We start from the raw sequence: 20,185 nt of genomic DNA on the forward strand, positions 1-20,185 counted from the left end.
GCCACAAGGAACACTCTCCCCTCCGTCTGGCCTGGGTGAGTCACCGCGAAAAACCAGGAGCTGATCCACACACACACACACACACACACACACACACACACACACACACACACACACACACACACACACACACACACACACACACACACACACACACACACACACACACACACCACAAAATGCAGGAAAACAAATGTAGGTTCACTTTCTGGCATTACACCATGAGGGGAAACATAAAATAATGAATAAATGGAAGGGCTGAAACTTAGAGGAAGACATGATTTGAAAAAAGTAAGTATTACATAGTGTGTGGAGCCAGTTTTATCTTATCAGCAGTAGAATCTACACTTGGAAAGGACAGAATGACCGAAGATGTGCACTTGACGTAAGAATGAGGAAACTGATCCTCTTATTGAGACTCTTATAAGATTTATACCAACACTTTTATGTAGCTCAACTTTGAGACGGCAGAGCAAATGTTGCTTTTATTAGTGACATAAGGTGAGAATAAAGACTATAAAAAAACAACACAAACCCCTCTTAAAAAGAACTGGGTCTTAATCCTGTCGTAAGCTTGCCAGAAGAAAGGAGGAAAGGTAAATCAAAATGTCAGTGTTGAACCCATGCTTAAAGCCAGAGGCGGTTCAAGCCTCCATGGGGCCCTAAGCAAAATTTGATTTGGGGCCCTCTTTTTTTGCACTATTTCTGCATTCGCTACCAATCCTGAAAAAAAAGAAAAAAGTTGAAATATATAGAAGGATTATCAGTCTACGTAGTCACAAAGATGCTCAAGCATTCTGACCACCGAAGCAGCGTTTAGCTCCATTCATTCAGATGAGTTAGCGTTTTTTAAACACTACATTCAACCTGTTATCAGCATTAAAATGTACTTGTTCTGTGGTCAGTTGTCAGAAACAATTCTATACAAGAGAGGCAATGTCTGTCGAGTTTGGACGGTTACAGAACAACCGTTGTTTTGGAGCTAATAGCAACCATGCTAACTGGAGACTCTCAGCTGAAGGTATCAGTGATTAACATCCGGGAGTCACCAGTTAACACGGTCACACTTTACACTGAAACACCAGCAACATTTGCGGGGGTGTAATTAAATGTTCCATCTTTACCCAAACTCAGTTAACCAGGTTTGACCACAAACAAGCAACATTAACTGCTGATACTCAAAATACAGCTATGACTTTGCTTATTTAATGGAAACTTTGGTTGGGGCCGAGGTTATGACCAAACATGGACTCAATATAGAGAGGAAATAATAAGTGGTGAGTGGAGCTATAAATGATGATGAACAGAAACAGATTCTTGGATCAAAGTAAAATTAGTGAATGTTATGAAATGACGAACCAGTCTATTAACCCTGAAATACTCAACCATTAATATTCTGATTGGCTGCAGTTCTCTGGACTTAGTTTTCAGGTTCTTTTATTATGAACCAGGTCTCAGACTCGGCAGTCTGTGTGCTCTTTTTGGTTTGGGAGGGTTTCTGATTTACTGACACATGTTTACGTTCTGGTCTGTCACAGTCTGGTAAGTTTACACGAATAATGCAGTCATGAGCAGAGTGTGACAGTTGTGTGTTTAAATTCCTCTCTGGGTACACGCTGGATTTCTCCTCTAAAGATGTCTAATATCTAATATCTATCCACTTGCTGATCTCCTCTATCCACTCACTGCTATTTCACAAACCTGGGAGCTGTTTACCATCTGTCAAAGTGATGATATTCAGTTAAAAAATGTGTTTTTTGGTGGTTAACTCCCCCATGTTAGTTGACAAAGTTGCGCGCGCATCCGCCGTTGTTGATAAACAAATATTCCCTTTATAGGGTCAACTTGATAAATCAACATAAAATTAAGCTTAATTTTGCAGAAGAGGTTACTATCAATAATAACCATTTCAACCAACCAGTTCAATGTAGTTTTAGAGACAGTAAGAATTATAGGGCCTCTAACAGCAGCAGCTCTCCAATCGTTGATTGTATAAAGGGAATATTTGTTTATCAACAAAGGCGGATGTGTGCACAACTTGGGTGCAGAAGCACTCCAGACTATAATGGTTTGTGAAACGATGTGGAGGAGTTAACCACCAAAAATCACATTTTTTTAACTTAATGTCATCACTTTGACGGACAGCAAAATGCTCCCAGGTTTGTGAAATAGCAGTGAGTGGACAGAAGAGATCAGCAAGTAGACAGATATTAGGTGTAATGACGATTTTAGCAGAGAAACCTAGCGCGTACCCAGAGGGGGAACACAACTCTCACTCGATGCCAAAGACTGCGTTATCCGTGGACACTTATCAGACTGTGACAGACCAGGATGTAAAAACCGTTTCATAATATTCCCTAATTTTACTTTGGTCATAAAATCAGTTTTTGTTAATCATAATTTATAGGTTCACTCATTATTTACTGTCCATATTTAGTCCATGTTTGGTCAGAACCTCGGCCCAAAACCAACTTTTTCATTAAATAAGCAAAGTCAAATCTGTGTTTTCAATATCAGCAGTTATTATTGCTTGTTTGCAGTCAAACCTGGTTAACTGAGGTAGGATAAAGAATACCCATTTAATTACACACACGCAGACATCGCTGGTGTATCAGTGTAAAATGTGACCCTGTTAACCGGTGACTCTGTACTGTAAAAAAAAAAAAAAAATGGATGTCCGCTTGCTTGGCTCAAAGTGAGGTCTCGGCAAAAACTGCTCCCCCTGGTGGCTGGCTGCAGAACAGGTTAAAAAATCAGGCTTTCCAGCCATTCCAGATGGGCTGTGGTCTAACTTTAAAAAATTGATACACCTCGTAAAAGTTTCTCACGTCCGATTGCTGTGGTGATTTGAAGATATCATTTGGCTGTCTTGTATTCAAGTCCTTATTTTTTCTGAAAAGTTTTGTTTTCACTAACTATACAAGGTTAAACACAAGGCTTTATGTAATGTTTAACGATGATTGACAGCTGCCGTTCTCGTGTATTTTTGGGGGAGACTGTCAAATATGTCGGGCGGTAGAGTCAAGAAGTGATTAGACTCTCAAAAGAAAAAAAATATATATTATTTTGTCACCCAGCTCCACTTAGCAGACTCTGGCTGAACAACTGCTACAATGGCTGCGCCTGTGACAGAGGTATTTTGGCTTCAAAACCGTACAATGGTAAATGGCGGAGCCACGCACTCCACTCTATATACAGTCTATAGTTAATCATGGCTGACGTCGGCTGAAAGTCACCAGTTAGCGTGGTCGCTATTAACGCCGAAACACCAGTTGAGCTGTAAAGGTCAAAACTTGACAGAAGTTGCCTCTATTGTGTAGTATTGTTTTTGACAGCTATCCACAGTAAAATCATACATTTTGATGCTTATAACAGGTTGAATTTAGTGTTTAAAATGCTAACTCATCTGAATGAATGGAGCTAAATGCTGCCTCTGCGGTCAAAGTTTGTGCGCATCTTTTTGAATAGAATAGAATAGAATAGAATGGAATAGAAAATACTTTATTTATTCCCGAGGGGAAATTCAGGAGTCACAGCAGCATTAAAGAAAACAAAAGTAAGAAAGTGCACAGAAAGTGCAAAAAGGTCCACAAGAAAATAGATGACGACATCCCGTCCACCACTCGTCCACCACTCTCCAGCCCAGCCAGTCTCCACCTCCACAGGGTCCAGGACTGAGCCTCCCCAGCAGTCTGTTCAGTCTCTGTCTCCTGGATCCTGTCTGCCCACAGCAGGCGAAGCTCCTCCAATGTGGCACCGGCATCCGATGCCAGCCATGTAGCCATGAACGTGAACAGCACAATGCCACTCTGCCCTTCGGCAGCCCCTCTGCCACTGGGCTAGCACGGCTAGCTCGTCCATCCCACCAGAGATAGATCCCACGTTCCCAACAACGATGGATGGAAGGACAGGTCCACGTCGTCACCTCCCAGCTCACACCCAAGAACCAGCACGTCGTCCTCACCTCCTCCTCCTCACCTTGAGGGAAATCATCAAGCCCTACACTAGTTAGCATTGACATGCTACAGGCTGCTAACAGCTAATTTCACATGTAAACAGTGCAGCCATGGTTACATATAGGATCTCCAGACAAACACAGGAGAAAAGTAGCAAAAGTATCACTGAAGCCACAAAAAGTTTGGTGTCCATGACCAACGATGAACCACACAAAGTAATGATCCACTCCAAATACAAAGATGAGGAAAAAGAGATGAAAAAAAAAATATAAGAAATGGACAAGGAAGAGAGAGCTACTGCAAAAGGCAGCTACTTGGGCAGTGCCTAGCAACACCAAAAAAAAAAAAAAAAAAAAAAAGACTCACTCATCCGGGCAAAAAAATAAAATAAAATAAAAAAACTAAACTAAAAATATATAGTTTTGTTTATACGTTGTTAACCACTCTGAGAGGCCTCCTTTTGGCCACAGGGCCCTAAGCAGGCGCTAAATTTGCTTATGCCTTATGCCTCTGCGTAAAACTAATCATAAAGAGGGCTTCGCATTAAATGAAGCCAGCACATCTGGATACCTCACACTGAACACACAAAACAAGGTGCACTTCTGCCCCATCAAGGTGCCAAGGAAGACCAAGACAAGGACGTTTAATCTGGTTTCAGACACACTGGACATTAACAGGAACATGGAAGAAACATTACACACAACTTTATCAAAAATCATGGAAACTCTCTGTTAGAATATGTTGACATCTGTTTAAATGCAGGTGTAGGCATGGTATGTATATGTTTATGTGTGTGTTCTGGTGCATGGGCCTTACACTGGCCTACATGGTGACTGTCCTGCAGCTCTGTCCCTCTCTGTCTCTCTGGTGTCAGAATAGATTTGGAAACAGGGGCAAGGAGTGTGTGTGTGTGTGTGTGTGTGTGTGTGTGTGTGTGTGTGTGTGTGTGTGTGTGTGTGTGTGTGTGTGTGTGTGTGTGTGTGTGGGGGGGGGGGGGGGGGGGGGGGTATGTGACCTGTCAGTGGTTATGTGTTTATGAGTGTGTGTATGTGTGTGCACGATCAAGCATGTGTTACTGTGTGTGTGTGTGTGTTACTAAATGTGTATATACATGTGTGTAGAAATGTGTGTGTGCATGTGACTAGGCCGCCCTGAAGCTGCAGATTTGATCTTTGCAAAGGCTAACATCTGTCGCCTGTCATTTTAGCAAGATTGATGACAGCTACCAGAATGGAGGGAAGGGTGGGAGGAGGAAGAGTGAGGGGGTGAGGCGATGTCTAGGACAGTGGGGGAGGAGGAGGAGACAGTTAAGGCCGCTGGAGGTGGAGTGGTGCTGGGTATGGACAGGTCATGAAGGGGTCGTGAAAGAGAGGAGGAACTTTCTGTACCCCGCTGGGTTTGGCTGTGACCAGATCGGGGATGCATGGGAACGGTTTTCCTAAAATATTACTGAACGAGATACGCTGTCTGCAAATGTCTCTATTCATCTTTTAAAGAGTTCTTTTACTATCTTATTTCATATCTTTACAAAGCCAAACATGTTGGGAATAGAAACTTATGTAGGCACACTAAGCCTATCAGTGGGCAAACATGTAGAGACACACAACTATTTACACACACTCAGGCCTACAGGTGTTTCAGGGTGACCAATCAACCTTATAAGTGTGAGTTTGGATCGAAGGAGGAAACTGCAGAGCCCCGAGGGAACATGCAAACTCAGCACAGAAAGGTTCCTGCCCGGCCGGGGAATCGAACCAGGATCTGATGCAACAGCACTAACCACTGCACCACCAAGCAGCCCCTTTGATACTTATTTAATCCTAGCTGGAAGTATTGATCAGGGAGCCGTAAAAACATATCTGATCTGTCTCTGTCAGCTAGCTAATAAAGAGCTCCAGCTGCTAGCAGCTAGCTGGGTGTAAAAAAAAGAAAAATAGAAACTGATTTACATCTTTATATTGCAATCAATTTTTCTCTGTTCTCTTTTCATTTTGCATTTTGCGCTTAGCGTGTCCACAGGGACAAATCCCTGACCGCTGTACGCACAGCTGGCTGAAATAAAAGAATGAAAACCTAATTAACTCCGGAGTGGAGATATTATCCAAACAGACAGAAAGAGAAGCTACACTCGTTTAAAGCAGTCAGCGTGGGTCATGCTCCATGAATTATTCAAGCTGGCCGCCAGTTCGCGGAGCGAGTTTTAAGTGGACAATGACCCTGTGCACACTCATTTAGCCTGCGCCTCGGCTAACAAGGCTAAGTATACACCGACTCTCTGCTATCCTCCACTAACAAGCTAATGGAATTTCAATCAAGAGGATGCACTGAATGGCTTAACATGGGTGAGCCTCGCTCTGGCCCTCCACACACACACACACACACACACACACACACACACACACACACACACACACACACACACACACACACACACACACACATTTATCAATATTCAATTAGATCTGTGGGTTTTTCAGCCTGGCCTTGTTAAGTAAGAAGTTGTGGAAAGAGAAAGCTTGCAGAGGCCAAAAGGCGACAGATCCAGTGAGAGGTCGATAACTTAAATAGAAGTCCATAACTTTCTGTGTAATCACAACCTTGGCTCAGCTAAAAAGCCCAGTTTGGAAAAATAAAGCAGCTCATTGTGTCATGTGGAGAAATAAAAGAGGGTTGCTCACTGGCTGGCTAACATGCAATGCTGAAGGATATTTCAATAATAATTATGCATTTTATTACTCATGGACACAAAGAGCCAAGGTGGTCCCTTTATGTGTTATGGTGTACGGTATGGACATACAGTATATAACTGATCATCTTAGACCAGGGGTCACAAAATGCCTCCCCAAATCAAAAACTATTTAAAATGGCATACTTCATCATTACTGTAACAGTACAAACAAAATGAGAGAGGTTAACAGCGACATAACTGAAGGCAGAATCATTCACAGCATTACCAATGGATCAAGGTTTCTTATTGTCCCTGTAGGGGAATTTGTTTGTACAGTCACTGTTGACAGATAAATGAAACAGGACATTAATGACACCACAACAATGAACAATTCAAAAAAGTTTAACCAAAGAGTTTTTCTTCCTGTTTGTCCTCATTTTTGGCAGAGTGTGCCTCTTGTCTGAGGAAAGACGATGAAACTCTCTGAAGAGAGGATGGCATGGGTCAGCTACACTGGACTCGGCCTCCCTGAGGGTCCTGGCTCTTTACAGGCTCGACATGTCAGACAGGGATGTGCCCAGAATTCTGTGCTGCAATCCATCCCACTAACCCATAAACAACAGCAGACAGAAACTGACTTACTCGTGGTTCCAGGTGAACTTGTGGACATGTCAAAATCAGGTGTGTTGTTAGTCTGGTGGGATCCAATCCAAGTGCCGTGGTATTCACAGATAATATGCAAGTTGAGCCCTCCTAGCCCTTCCCCTCAAACCTCCACGCCAAAAGAGTGTCATTCAAAACCACATCAGAATGCCAAAATGTATTACAATGAAATAATGAAACATTTGATTTATGTTTTTCACTTCAGCAAATCATTTTCAATGCCATTACCTGCTTTGATGCCATTACATTATTTTTTATAATGCACATTTTTCAATGCTAGGTTTTTTTTCTTTTTTTCAGTCTTTTGTTTTTTTTAATTGCCATCTTTCATTTTCAATATCATTTAACTTTGAACATTCAAGTTAAAAAGCATTGAAAAAGTTAAAAGTGATTCAATAAAAAGGGCACAAAACATCTTCATAACAGCCATGTTGACATTAAAACCACTGAGCTTATAATAAACACACATTCTCAAATGAGCCTTTTTGTAATGACAATAACCTGATGCCTAAATGTCACTTAATTATCGATTAAAGTTCAGGAAGCAGTGGGGGTCTTTTTTTAAAAAAATGATGACATGTCTTTTTGGAGTTCAAGCAGAAATGTTTCACCCGAAAACACAAAAAAAAGGAGTAAAAAAAAATTGCATTTACACAGAAAAAATGCTGAGGGACTGAAAACACTGTAGTCTGCACGCCAGGCCTGTCGTTGGCGACATAACTGCAGGGACACGTAACTACTACCTGTTCTTCCACCGGCTGAAGAAGGTCAAGCCAACCGCAAATAGACAAAAAAGAGGAGAATGAAATCTCAGTTAAATATTTTGAAGAAGGAAAATTTCTGTGTAATCGAAAAATAGAAATCCACCGTTGTTGTTGTTGTTGTTGTTCTCCGGTTCCTGCACAGCAAGTCAAGCGGCCAAAATGAAAGTGTAATGCACATAGTGGAGCATTACGTCAGCGTTTCCTGTGAAAACTCTGGCTTGCTGTTTAGATGGCAGTGTTTCAGAAAAGTACCACTCTCTTTTCTTGAAAAAGTCTCTATCTAAGGTCAGTAAAACACTGTGTAAACATAAACGAGAGACAGGGAAGCAACAACAGCTTCGTGTTTCATCCTAAAACCACTGTCGTGTCAACAGCCCCTAAAAATGTTTCTTCCAGTTAGTGAAAGCTGTTTTCAACAAGAGTTGCTAGTTTTTCTTTTTTGTTTTTATTTTTATGTATTTGTGTATTTATGTATTTATTTATTTTCCCTTTTGGAGTCTACTGAGATGTTGGTTTGACTTTGGATTCCTTAGTTGCGTTCTAACATTTTTTTCTTTTTAAATAAAATAATACTAATACTACTACTACTAATAATAATACTAATGTGGAAAAAATCATACCTATTATGCACAAGGGAGGTCTAAAGAATAAAAACATGACGTTATTATGCAGGAAATAAATAATAATAAAAAAGATCAACAGGTTAATCACAAATCATAACACACACACACACACACACACACACACACACACACACACACACACACACACACACACACACACACACACACACACACACACACACTGCACTCCCGTTAACTTCCTGACATTGTCTTGGTGTATCATCAAACCATGAAGACACAAAGTTTCACTTGTGGTCTTTTGATTAAAGGTACAGTACGTGAAAACAAATCAAAGGAACAAAATATGAGTCACTGGCAGAGTAAGCTGTTTGGCACTGGTGGAGGAGATTGGGCAAATTAGTCATGGGCCACAAATGCATGATCCTTACAAATGTGGCATCGAATAGAAGAAAAGTTAAGAGGCTTTACAAGAGAATGAAATCAATACAGAGAAGCATTTTTACAACACGAGAACACACCACCAAACATAAATCTACTTACTTTTTGTGTCATGTTTAGATAATGATAAATGATGACCTATCATGATGTGCATTGAGGAAATTTAGCTGTATTTGGTCATGTTTTTAAATCCACAGTGCACCCTGGGATAACTCTCCTCCCGTTCAAAAGAACAAACCCAAAGTTTATTCTTCAAAGTTAAACACGTATACACTTCCATCCCTGGCTCCCCTGTTCAAACCTTACCCAGTGTGCTTTCTATCGTGCTCATAGTGGCAAGTCTAAAGTTTTAATGAAGTGGAAACACCGTTTAAACCAATCAAAGTTTCAACTCAAACAAATTAAAGTGGATCAACTTTGGAGGCCCTTCTGTTTGAGCGATGTGTGAGGTTTTGTTGTGACCATGCTCCAGAGATACATGGAAAAAAGAGAAACACAATTAGCTTGGATTCATTTTCTAAACTGTTGCGGCGCCTTAATTTCAGAGTTCATCGAATGTCAAATGAAAAGTCCTTGTAGCATTGCATTATAGGAGAATGTCAATCCCATCTCATGTGCCAAACTAGTTGATGCGTTCAATTGAACATCTAAAAAAAAAAAAAAAAAAAAAAAGAAAATGGGAGAGGGACAAAGAGGAGGAGAGCTTTATTCCAATTGGCTATGAGAAACAAAAGCCCACTCAACCTTGTTGATAGAAATTGCACTTGAGAGCAGAGCTGGCGAGTGCTACAGTAAATACTGATTAATTTGAATTCCTAATGAATAGACGCTGAGTCTGAGAGAAAGGAATGTATTGAAGGAATGTGGCGTGTATTCTTCACAGAGGTAGAAAAAACAAATGGATGAATAAAGGAGGGTGAAGAGGGGAATAATTAATTAGTTTGCCGGAGTGAAGTGTGCATTCAAATTGAAGGGCGTGCTGACAAGACTCGCGCACACAAATGTTCAAGAAGGACAAGATGTGCAACAGAAGTTAAGCAGAAATCAAAGTCCAAGGTCCATACGGTCTGTGCAAAAGTGCCCCGTCAGTGTCATGAGTCCAAATACTTTTCAAAGCTTGTTTAGCAGCAGAGCAACAACACCTCCAGTGACCGCCAGAGACGAGGAGTAAAATATGCAGAGGGAGGTGTAAAGCTGTGTGAATCTCCGTGTCATTTCAGTAACAGTCTTGTCAGTTATATTACAGTCATGTCTGGATGTTATTTAGTGGAGACGTACTGTACTGACAAGTCTTTATCATTTAACATAATGTCACAGGAAAGCTGGTTTGTCTTTGAGCGCCACACTCCGCCGCCTTCATGCTCCATGTTTGTATTTTGTCCCACTCTCCATTGTGCGACACAGGTATACCGATGTGTCTTTTTGTGTCGAAGAAAAGCCTTGACATGACATCTTTTTCACATTTGAACGCCTGAGACAAAGGCACAACACGACGTGTGTGTGCACTGCCTGTCTCCTCAGGAGGAGGAAGAAGGAGGAACAAAAAAAAAAAAACACAGGAGAAAGGGAGGGATAAGGGAGAAACGTTATGCAAATGAGTTTTATAAGTCGAGTCGCGCATGTTGTCGTGACACTGTCTATATTTAAAACAGGTCACCTTAACCCCACCCCCGCTGTCTCAATGACAGACAGCGAGTGAGACTGCGCTGACATCTGGATGTTCCACAATCGCTGCGACACGCACGCACACGCGGACACTAACACGTGCAAAAAAAAAAAAAAAAGGAAAGAAAACCAAAGGCATTGCTGGATCTTATTTGCATATTCAGACACACACAATGCATGAAACACACATGCACATACACACACACACACACACACACACACACACACACACACACAGCATGACAATGGCTATGATATATGTATATATGTAAAACTGGCCAGCCCATTCTCTGCAGGCCAGGACCCAATCATTCCAGCGCGCTGAGCAGAGAGACAACCAGTCAGCCACTCAGCCCAGCAACAGAGGTGACAGAAGAGAATACCTGACCCCGGTGCATTCACCCGTCCCTCCATCCACCCCCCTCCTTGTCTACTAGCCCCTTTGCATTCCCTCACTCCTCCATATTCAACAACAACGGCATGCATGCATGCATACGAGCCCTGATTTTATGGTGCCGTAGAGTGGCCGTGAAGAATGGCTGCTGCCTATTTACATCCCCCTGCAGGCCCTCAGGCTGTCCATTTTTAATGGAGATGACATGGCACTGACCAGCACTCCCTCTTCCAACCAAACCTCCATTTGAATAATTTCATCCTTTCATTTGCTCTTTTTTTTTTCTTCCTCACTCCTCTTCTTCTGTCGCCTTGACCCAGATTTCAGTGAAGAAGAGTGACACTCCTCCTCTGACCAGAGCGGGACCCTTCATATCTGTGCAGCCATTACCCCACCATATTCGCATCTTTCTCCAACCCTTTTTCCCCCTATCACTCCCCCCCTCCCCTCTCCCACTCTCTCTACTGTCCATAAAATATGCCTTGGCGTTATCTCTCCCCCCACGCAGGAGAATAATGAAAGGCAGTGGCATGACAGATTGGACATAGATGAGATTGCCGCTGTGACTATATGCACGGCTCGCCTCGGCCCCAGCTTTGCATCTGAAATGGAAAAAGGGTGGAGGGCATGTGTGTGTGTGTGAGGGTGTGTGGGTGTGTGTGTGTGTGGAGGGGGTGGGGGGTGTAGGAGGAGGTGGGGGTTGTTAGGTGCAAGGGGTGACAGTGGGCTTGAGGGGCAGTGGTGTGGGGAGGGGAGGGGGTTTAGCAGGTGGTTGTATGTGAGGAAGAAGAGGAGAAGGAAGGGTCTGTACGACTGATGGGTTTGATGCAAGAGGGGAAGAGGATGCCCCAATGTGTGCGTGTGTGCGTGCGTGTGTGTGTGTGTGTGTGTGTGTGTGTGTGTGTGTGTGTGTGTGTGTGTGTGTGTGTGTGTGTGTGTGTGTGTGTGTGTGTGTGTGCGTGCATGTGTGTGTGCGTGCGTGTGTGTGTGTGTGTGTGTGTGTGTGTGTAATTAAATGCATTAAAAAAAGAGCCCTCCTGATAAAATCTTTCCACAAACTGTGGAGTTGTTGTCCTGCACAGTCATCATCATCATCATCATCATCATCATCAGTGTGCGTGTCTGCTCTAAACTGACTGGCAGCTGAGCGCAGGTTGAGATTAGGCAGATTACAGCAGGGAAGCTCAGGCGTGATGGCTGAACATGCTGCCAAGATGGCTGCTGTGGCGCGGCGGCAAGGTGCCAGCAGGCAACATGTAGGCACCTGTTACCGCTACAGCCGGACATCATGCTTATCCACGGCGCCAACAACTGCTGCTACAGCGGGGGGTTAACGGGGGGGCAGGAGAGGAGAGGGCTGCTCTGCTCTTATTACCTCACAACTGAGTCTATTCCATCCAGGTTAAAATACTAAAAGTATGAACATTAACAAATGTTTTGTTATCTTATATTTTAAGACATTTTAAAGTCAAACCTCAGTGTGTGTTTTTGTTTTATTTGAAGAAAAAAATGTCTCAAAAGTCTTGGTTAAAGCTAGATTCACATGGCAAGTACAGAAAAAAAAAAAGAAAAAACAAACAAACAAAAAAACTTATTTTAAGACAACACAACCCAAAAACTGATGCCTGAATTTTTTAAGGAAGTAAGAAAAAAAAAAAAAAGAGCACTTTTGAATTTGGTTAATTGGAATGATTTATAATTTCAAGACACTAATCTGTGATTTGTTCTTATTCCTCATTACAGGCAACCCAGGCCTTATTTTTAGCTTCTAAAATGTGAACCAGCAAAATTCAGGATGAACTATTTCATGATGTATTACATAACAAATTTAGATGTACATTTTTCCACTCAGGAATTAATCAGATGCCTGTAAATTTAATTTCACAAACAAGTGTTCATTTATGACATTATTGCTTCCTTTGTTACCCAAATTGAATTCCAATCATGAGAAGTATCTGGGGCATCATACAAAGGTTTAACTTGAAAAAAGGCTGCATACTTCAACTGGTAATCTCAGCAAGTTTCTTCTGGACTGCAGACCAAAAGTATGACCTTTTTTAGATCAATGTCAGGACCCAGTAAACTTCAAAGACTTCAACAGAGAGAAGTTTGTGAACACTGGAAGTTTGGATCGTAAGAAGGGCTTTCACTGGACCTGACAGGTTGATGTAATATGAGACTTCTCATGAACCATTTTTTTTTTTACAACAGAAAAGACAAAATCACGTTTTTTTTTTTTTGTTTTTTTTTTAATATATTGTACAAACAATGTAAAGTATTTACGTTATATGTGTAAGTTCTGTTTTATTTGACTGTGGTTTTACTGAAAAATTTGTTATTGACTATGTTTACGTAATAATGTTTATGTTTACTTGTGAAACTCTGTATAAACTATAAACATGCCTTTGAATAAGTAACTTACATAGTTATGTGTCTTTTTCATCCGAATATACACTGAGTGATTTTAAATGTGCTTATTTTCTAAATTGGAACATTCAGTCATATCAAGTGAAGTCGTTCCCAAAGTTTAGGTAAAGTAAAACTCTTCTAGGGAGGCCAAAAAATGCTCTGACTCAGACTTCCATCTTCAAAAATATTCATAACATTGCATATTTTTTTCATTGTTTTGAAAATATAAACAAAAAAGGTTACATTTGACATAAAAGAATGCAAGGAGAAAATGTTTGATCTGTTTTTTGTCTGTTGAAGACCTCTGAGGTGGCTGAACCAGGATAACCACGGTATCAGAGGAAGCAGATTTGTTTAGGAAATGCAGATGGTCACATGTTGCTCAACATGTGACCATAAGTTGGATAAATTAAGGGTCTCCTTTATTCTTTTCTGTCTGTTTGTGGACCAGCCTGCTCGTGTATTCCCACAGCAGGGGGGCACCGCGCTCCAGCACCAATATCTGGAGCTAAAAAGTTTTGGGGGCTTCAGTTTGAGGGGACAGAGTCCAGATTGAAAAGCTTCCTATTGAAGCCCCTTCCTCCCTCGGGTGAAGCGACGGGGGCCTTTGCAGAAACATGATGTGGCCCCCTTGGGAGGGGATACAAAAGGTTCATCTTAGTTTATAAAACAGATACAGATCTTATATCCAGGAGTACAAACACTCATTAGATATGCAGACTGCCTCATGCTCACACATGAACTCCTGATGAATTTCCTTCCTCAGACATTCACATCCTGAGAGGTGTTGGAGGCAAAGAAAAGACGAGAAGATGTATCTGTGCCTGTTTGTATAGGAGGTCTGGTTGATTCAATGCAGATCGATGAATCTGAAGGTTATGTTCCAACGTGCACAGAGCCTCTGTGTGAACTCAGCTGTAACTTCTTAGAAAAAGGTCCATCCAACATTGTACCAGTTTTTCTTCACTTGACTTGAAACTGTAAAGCAACTGCAGCGACACTGGATTAGTAATATGCTTTTCTGGGATAAACACTCCATTTCCCATGAGCACCATCACACACTGTTGTTGAGATGTGACTTTCACCAAGGCGTGTGTTTGTCTTGGAGAGCAGATCTTCTTTTTAACAATATTTTTCCTTCTGCAAAACAACTTTTCCCTGAATGCAAAGCAACAAGGTGTATTCCTAGTCTAAAAGATAGCTGCAATCAAACTGTACACTCAGTCTTTAGTGTAGTTTAGCGTCAAGAAGGTGAGGACACTGTGTGATTAGTGCTCCTCACAGCCCGGTGCTCTGAGACGTGTCTGCAGAGATAGCTTTTAGAGATAACAAATGTTGGTCTCATTTTATATCCTTAATTATGAACAGCTTAATACATAAAAGCCAGGACAATTCAAGATCAATAAAAATGTATCATAGCGCCTCAAAGGACAAGTTAACATTTGCAGAACACACTTTTACTCACCTGGTATCTGTTGTGGTGTATTTTTTTCTCTTTTCAACCTTATTTTGTTGAAGAATTAATGAAAAGTCTAAACATATTTTGCTTTTTCATTAATTGTTGCCTCACTAACTCCTCAGTCTCAGGAGGTTTTTCCCCAGAAAAAAAAGAAAAGAAAAAAAAAGGAAGAAAAGAAAAGGTGTTTATTTCAGTTTTAAGTTTAACTCTTAAAAATGTTTTACGGCTGAGCAGAAGGACAGAGTTTATCACTTTGAGACGCTGAGGTGAAGCAGAGAAAGAAAGAGGAAGGAGACGGAGGAGGAGTAGGAGGAGGAGGAGGAGGACAGGGTGGGGAGTTAAACGCGGCGTTTTTGGCACAGAGGCCTGATCCGTGTTGCAGCTAAGCTGAAAACGAAGCTGACATGACCCAGAGTGAAGCAGGTAAACAGGCCCAACCTGCTTCGCCTGGGGTGACCATCTGGCCGTGTCTCATGGCGAACCAGCCCGCAGGACACACACACACACACACACACACACACACACACACACACACACACACACACACACACACACACACACACACACACACACACACACACACACACACACATGCTGGTGTACCTGGTGTCCCCTCTCTTTTTGTTTTTGTCTCTCAGAGGCTGACATGCTTTGGCTGCGAGCGACGGGAGGCATCAGGTAGGGAACAAGCAAAACAGGTATCCGTGCACAAACACACACACACACACACACACACACACATTGATACAGACGACATATGGTGATCGGGCACTGCGTTGTAGTCCTTAAGTGGTGCTAACTTGACCTGAGGCAAGAGAGACAGAGAGGGAACGAGAGAAAGAAAGAAAGAGGCAGCGAGGGAGGGAGGGAGGGAGGGAGGTGGTTAAAACTGTTGCAAATTATTGATGCACCGTTACAGATACCTGCTGGCACAACACGACACTCTGTCTCTGCCTGTCACACACACACACACACACACTCACACACACTCACTCACACAAAGTGCAAACATATTTCAGCTCCTAACTTTGCTTTATTCCTAAAAAGCCTTCACACTGTCAAGTTTTGATTTAAAGCAACCTATCATCCTCACAAGTCTCCTCCAAAAAAACTCTAATTAAAATTTATTCTGCCGCCATCAGCGCCTCGTTCATTATGCAGAAACAAAGGAAGGCTCTTTGAATGAGAGCAGAAGAAAGGCTCCTCCGCTGTTATGTCTGTGGCCTTTGCCAGGGACAGCGTGTATTGTGATGTTTCGCACGAGATAAAATATTCATAAAAATGAAGGGAGCAAAGTTCCAAGGCTGACAGGAGGGAGAGTGGGGGGGGGGAGTTAATGAAAATGAGTAATCAAATTCGCTATCTCCTCCTTTTTTATTGAAAATCCTTTTTTTTAGTTAATTAGAGCCTATTACTATTCTAATTGGCTGCGTCTTACACGTCCAGTTCAGTAGCGTCATTATGGAGCTATTAAAGAAGACCCAGCGAGACGGAGGAACAGAGAAAGCATAATCAACCAATCAATTAGGATCTTTGAGCGAAATGAGCTTTGCTGTATTATCACGTTTGATCTCATGTCCTCGGTGTGGCTGCTGAGAGTCAGAGTTTTCTTCTTTTTTTAAAGAGGAACCGTCAGCCAAATGTCTGCATTCTCTCACAGCCGTGATTTACTGGTTCCTCATTCCACTGTAAAACATAAAAACCTGTCATTCATACAATTTACCTCTTTTTCAGTCAGCAGATTATGTGCAATATGGACTTCAGATTGATTTACTGTCATAGAATGGCAACAAAACATTGAAAACAAAGTTTTGTGAAGAAGTATTTGAAGTTAGCTCAGCTGTTCAGTTTTTGCAGTCTCTGTCAGATCAACACAAAAGCACCAAATCACTAAAAGAAGCTTTTCACTTTACAAACTCCCAGCCGTTTGGCTCCATTCCTCTAAAACTCAGCTGTTTTTTTTTAGCTATAACACTGTAATGTGTGCAGCCGGCTGGGTGTTAATTAGCAGCTTTATATATAATCCAGCTGAGAGAGAAAGAGGACAGGACTGGAGAGGAGAGATGTAGTCACTACATGTCGAAGAACCCCATTAATGCCAGCGTTTGATGTTAAAATTCACCTTTTCTTTCTCGTGCTGCCAGAGGCTTTCACGGCATCGTACCAATAAAAGATCGAAGTCACACACATTGTGTCCTGCAGTTCAGGCCTCCTGGATCCCACCAGCCCTTGGACACAAGCACAAAGAGACTCCTCCAACCTGAAGAAGACCAAACCCTCACATCACAATGAGTCAGGTCTCCTCAGTGAGCCCAGATCTGCTTCACTTCCTCCCGTTATCTTTACACTAACTTTACTTTTTTTTATTCCAGTGACCCTTTCTCTATCACATTTGCTCTCGCTGCTGTATATTTACACACACTTTTGTGCATCTTGCACATTCTCACATCTCTTGCACTACTATTTAAAAAGAAACACAATTATTTTAAAAAATATTGTTTCTATTCATCTCTTTAAAAAAAAAAAAAAATTGCGTTTAAATAAGTTTCTTCACTGTAAGAACTGAAGTCAAAATAAGTTTTGTCTTATTTTAAGTAAAAATTTGTCTTTTTATACTTCACATAAGCCACATTCAATAACATGTCTTGTTTCAAGACAAAAAATGATTTCTAAATAGCTTGAAACAAGTAAGGAAAATAAAAATCTGACAGTTGGATAAGGAAAATGTGCTCATCAAGTTTCTTGATACTTTACAAGAAAAAAAAAGTGTTGACTAAATATAAAACAAAAACACTAGAATAGATTTCATTTTTTTTTTTTTTTGCAGTACAGCATTAGTACAGTTTACTGAAAGGACTGAAATCAAAACAAGCGTTTATATATTATCTAAGTTAAAAAAAAAAAAAAAAAAATCTTTTAGACTAATATGAGCCACATTTCTGAACTGTTTCAAAGATCTACCAGTTGTGTAAGAAAAATATATTTTGGTAGTTTCATGTAATAAGTTTAATGGTTTATATGTTTCATTCCCCTGTTGCAGATTTTTTTTAAAGCATTCCAGGCCTCATTTCTGTGTTCTATTAAATTACAACAAGGTGAATGTGGCTCATATGAAGTCTAATAACTAAAATAAAGCATTAAGACTTGTTCAGATTTTAGTTTTAGCAGTTACCTGAGTGTCTGTGTTGGATTCTGTCCCTGTCTTTGCTGCTGTAGTCTGAGGATGGTGATTTGTTGACAGAATTTACCTGAAACTCATCATGATTCCTCTTTATATTGGTGGTGTTGGGCTGATGATAAACCTAAAACACCTTTGACATGTGTTGAATGTAAATCTGCTGTAACCTAATGACATCACAATTTGAACATCATGCGTGGTGGCAGCTGCCTTCATTGAGTTGGGAGTCAGATCAACTTCATCTTCTTAATTGAGCATTTCTGACGCCCGACATGATGTTGAATTGAAAGTTCAGCTGCTGAGCAGCAGGTCTGACTCATGATCAGTGATTTTCTGTCTCTGTATCCTCTCTCGTCTGAGGACAAAGTGGGAGCCGGACTGAGGACAGAGAGGATATTATTTGGTGAAGGTGATGAATTATTAGACGTAGGTCACCAAAGTATCAGATTAGAAGGAGCCAATGTTCACTTGATATTTGCTCTCCATTATAATGATAAAACCTACAAGGTCAAATCTGGGCTTAAGCTGGAGTTCTGCACCTCTTCATACACATTTGGAACAGATTGAGGAAGAGATAGAATTTAAACAGAGAGACGGGGGAGAGAATCATAATGATTTAAGCAATAAATTCTCCCTCAGTCGGCCGAGCAGCAGCGGCAGCTACAGAATCTGTAATTATCCTTTGAATTCAATAAAGGCGAGGAAGAACAAAGAGCCAGGAAAACAGTTCACTGGTAAGTAAAGCGGTTTTGTGAATCGCCACTACAGTGGTACAGGATAACAGCAAAGATAATAGCTTCGTCTTGTTTTTTTCTCTTACCTGAAGAGCAACTTCACAGGGGTTCCTCTGTGTTCGGAGGCAGAATCGATAACACTATCAAAGGGCAGAATCTCCACCTTAATGAAAGGAAAGAAAATACTGCAGGCTACAGGCGCTCAAAGACCACTAGAGATCTATGTGTATCAACACGCCTGAGACTAAATATGAAATCAATTCATTACACCCTTTATTTCTTTCTCAAACACTGTCCGGCGCTGAGATAACAAATTTACCTGCTGCCGCCTTTATTTTCCCTCCTCTTTCATCCTCCCTCTTCTCTCCTTCTTCTTCTCCTTTCTCCCTTCTCTCTCTCAATTAATGGAGAGACAAGCAGTGGACACTTTCCAGAGACAGAAGCAGCATAAATAGATTAAATTGCAGAGGAGATTATAATTTATCATTTCTTTATTAAAAAGTAATGCAGGCGAATTAACTTTGAATTAAATTCTATTTGCATGGCATTACTGGAATCATCTGTGTAAATGGCTTGAAATCCCAAATGGGACATTGTTCCCTCCAACAGTATAATTGTGGAGAAAGAATTTTTTTTTCTCTTTATCCAGGAAATTATAAAAGAGCAGGAATTATTCTGAAACTATTGGATCAGTGTGAGAGGTGAGACTTTAATCATGCCGTACAAAAATATCATTATGCTGCTCAAGAATACTGAAGATATTAGAGCTAGGAAACTTTAGAAGGATGTCGCTTTTTTCCATGAAACATAGGGAGAAATACATTTTGTGTCAAACGCACAAAGCAGTCAAATTCAGCAGACAATCAAGTTCAGTCTGACTGTTTTAAAGGCTGCTCTGTGTGTGTGCGCGTGTGCGTGTGTGTATGTGTGATTAAGTTAAAGCGGTTAAAGATACCTAAAAACGGCAGTTGATCACAATCTAAACCAGGCCAAAAAAAACGTCTATACAAGAGTGTGGGCGCACAGAACTGGTAAAGGTGAGATGGTTTGAAGGTCTTACCCGAGGCAGACAGAGGTGTCAGAGGTGTCAGACTTTGATGAAGGTCTGCTGCTTCTAGAGCCAGGGGTCAAACACAAAGTTCACATTTAGTTATTCTTTTTCGTTTTCCTAACCTTATATATTATCAGAAAGCAAACTAATGGAAAATAACAAAAAGAGAAAAATGAGGAGAAACATCCTGTCCTGCAATCCAGACAATGACAATCAGAGGGT

Source organism: Halichoeres trimaculatus, unplaced genomic scaffold, assembly GCF_033239565.1.
Source record: "Halichoeres trimaculatus isolate MK-OKI-2021-1 unplaced genomic scaffold, fHalTri1.1 fHalTri1_scaffold_8, whole genome shotgun sequence".
Taxonomy (NCBI): Eukaryota; Metazoa; Chordata; class Actinopteri; order Labriformes; family Labridae; genus Halichoeres; species Halichoeres trimaculatus.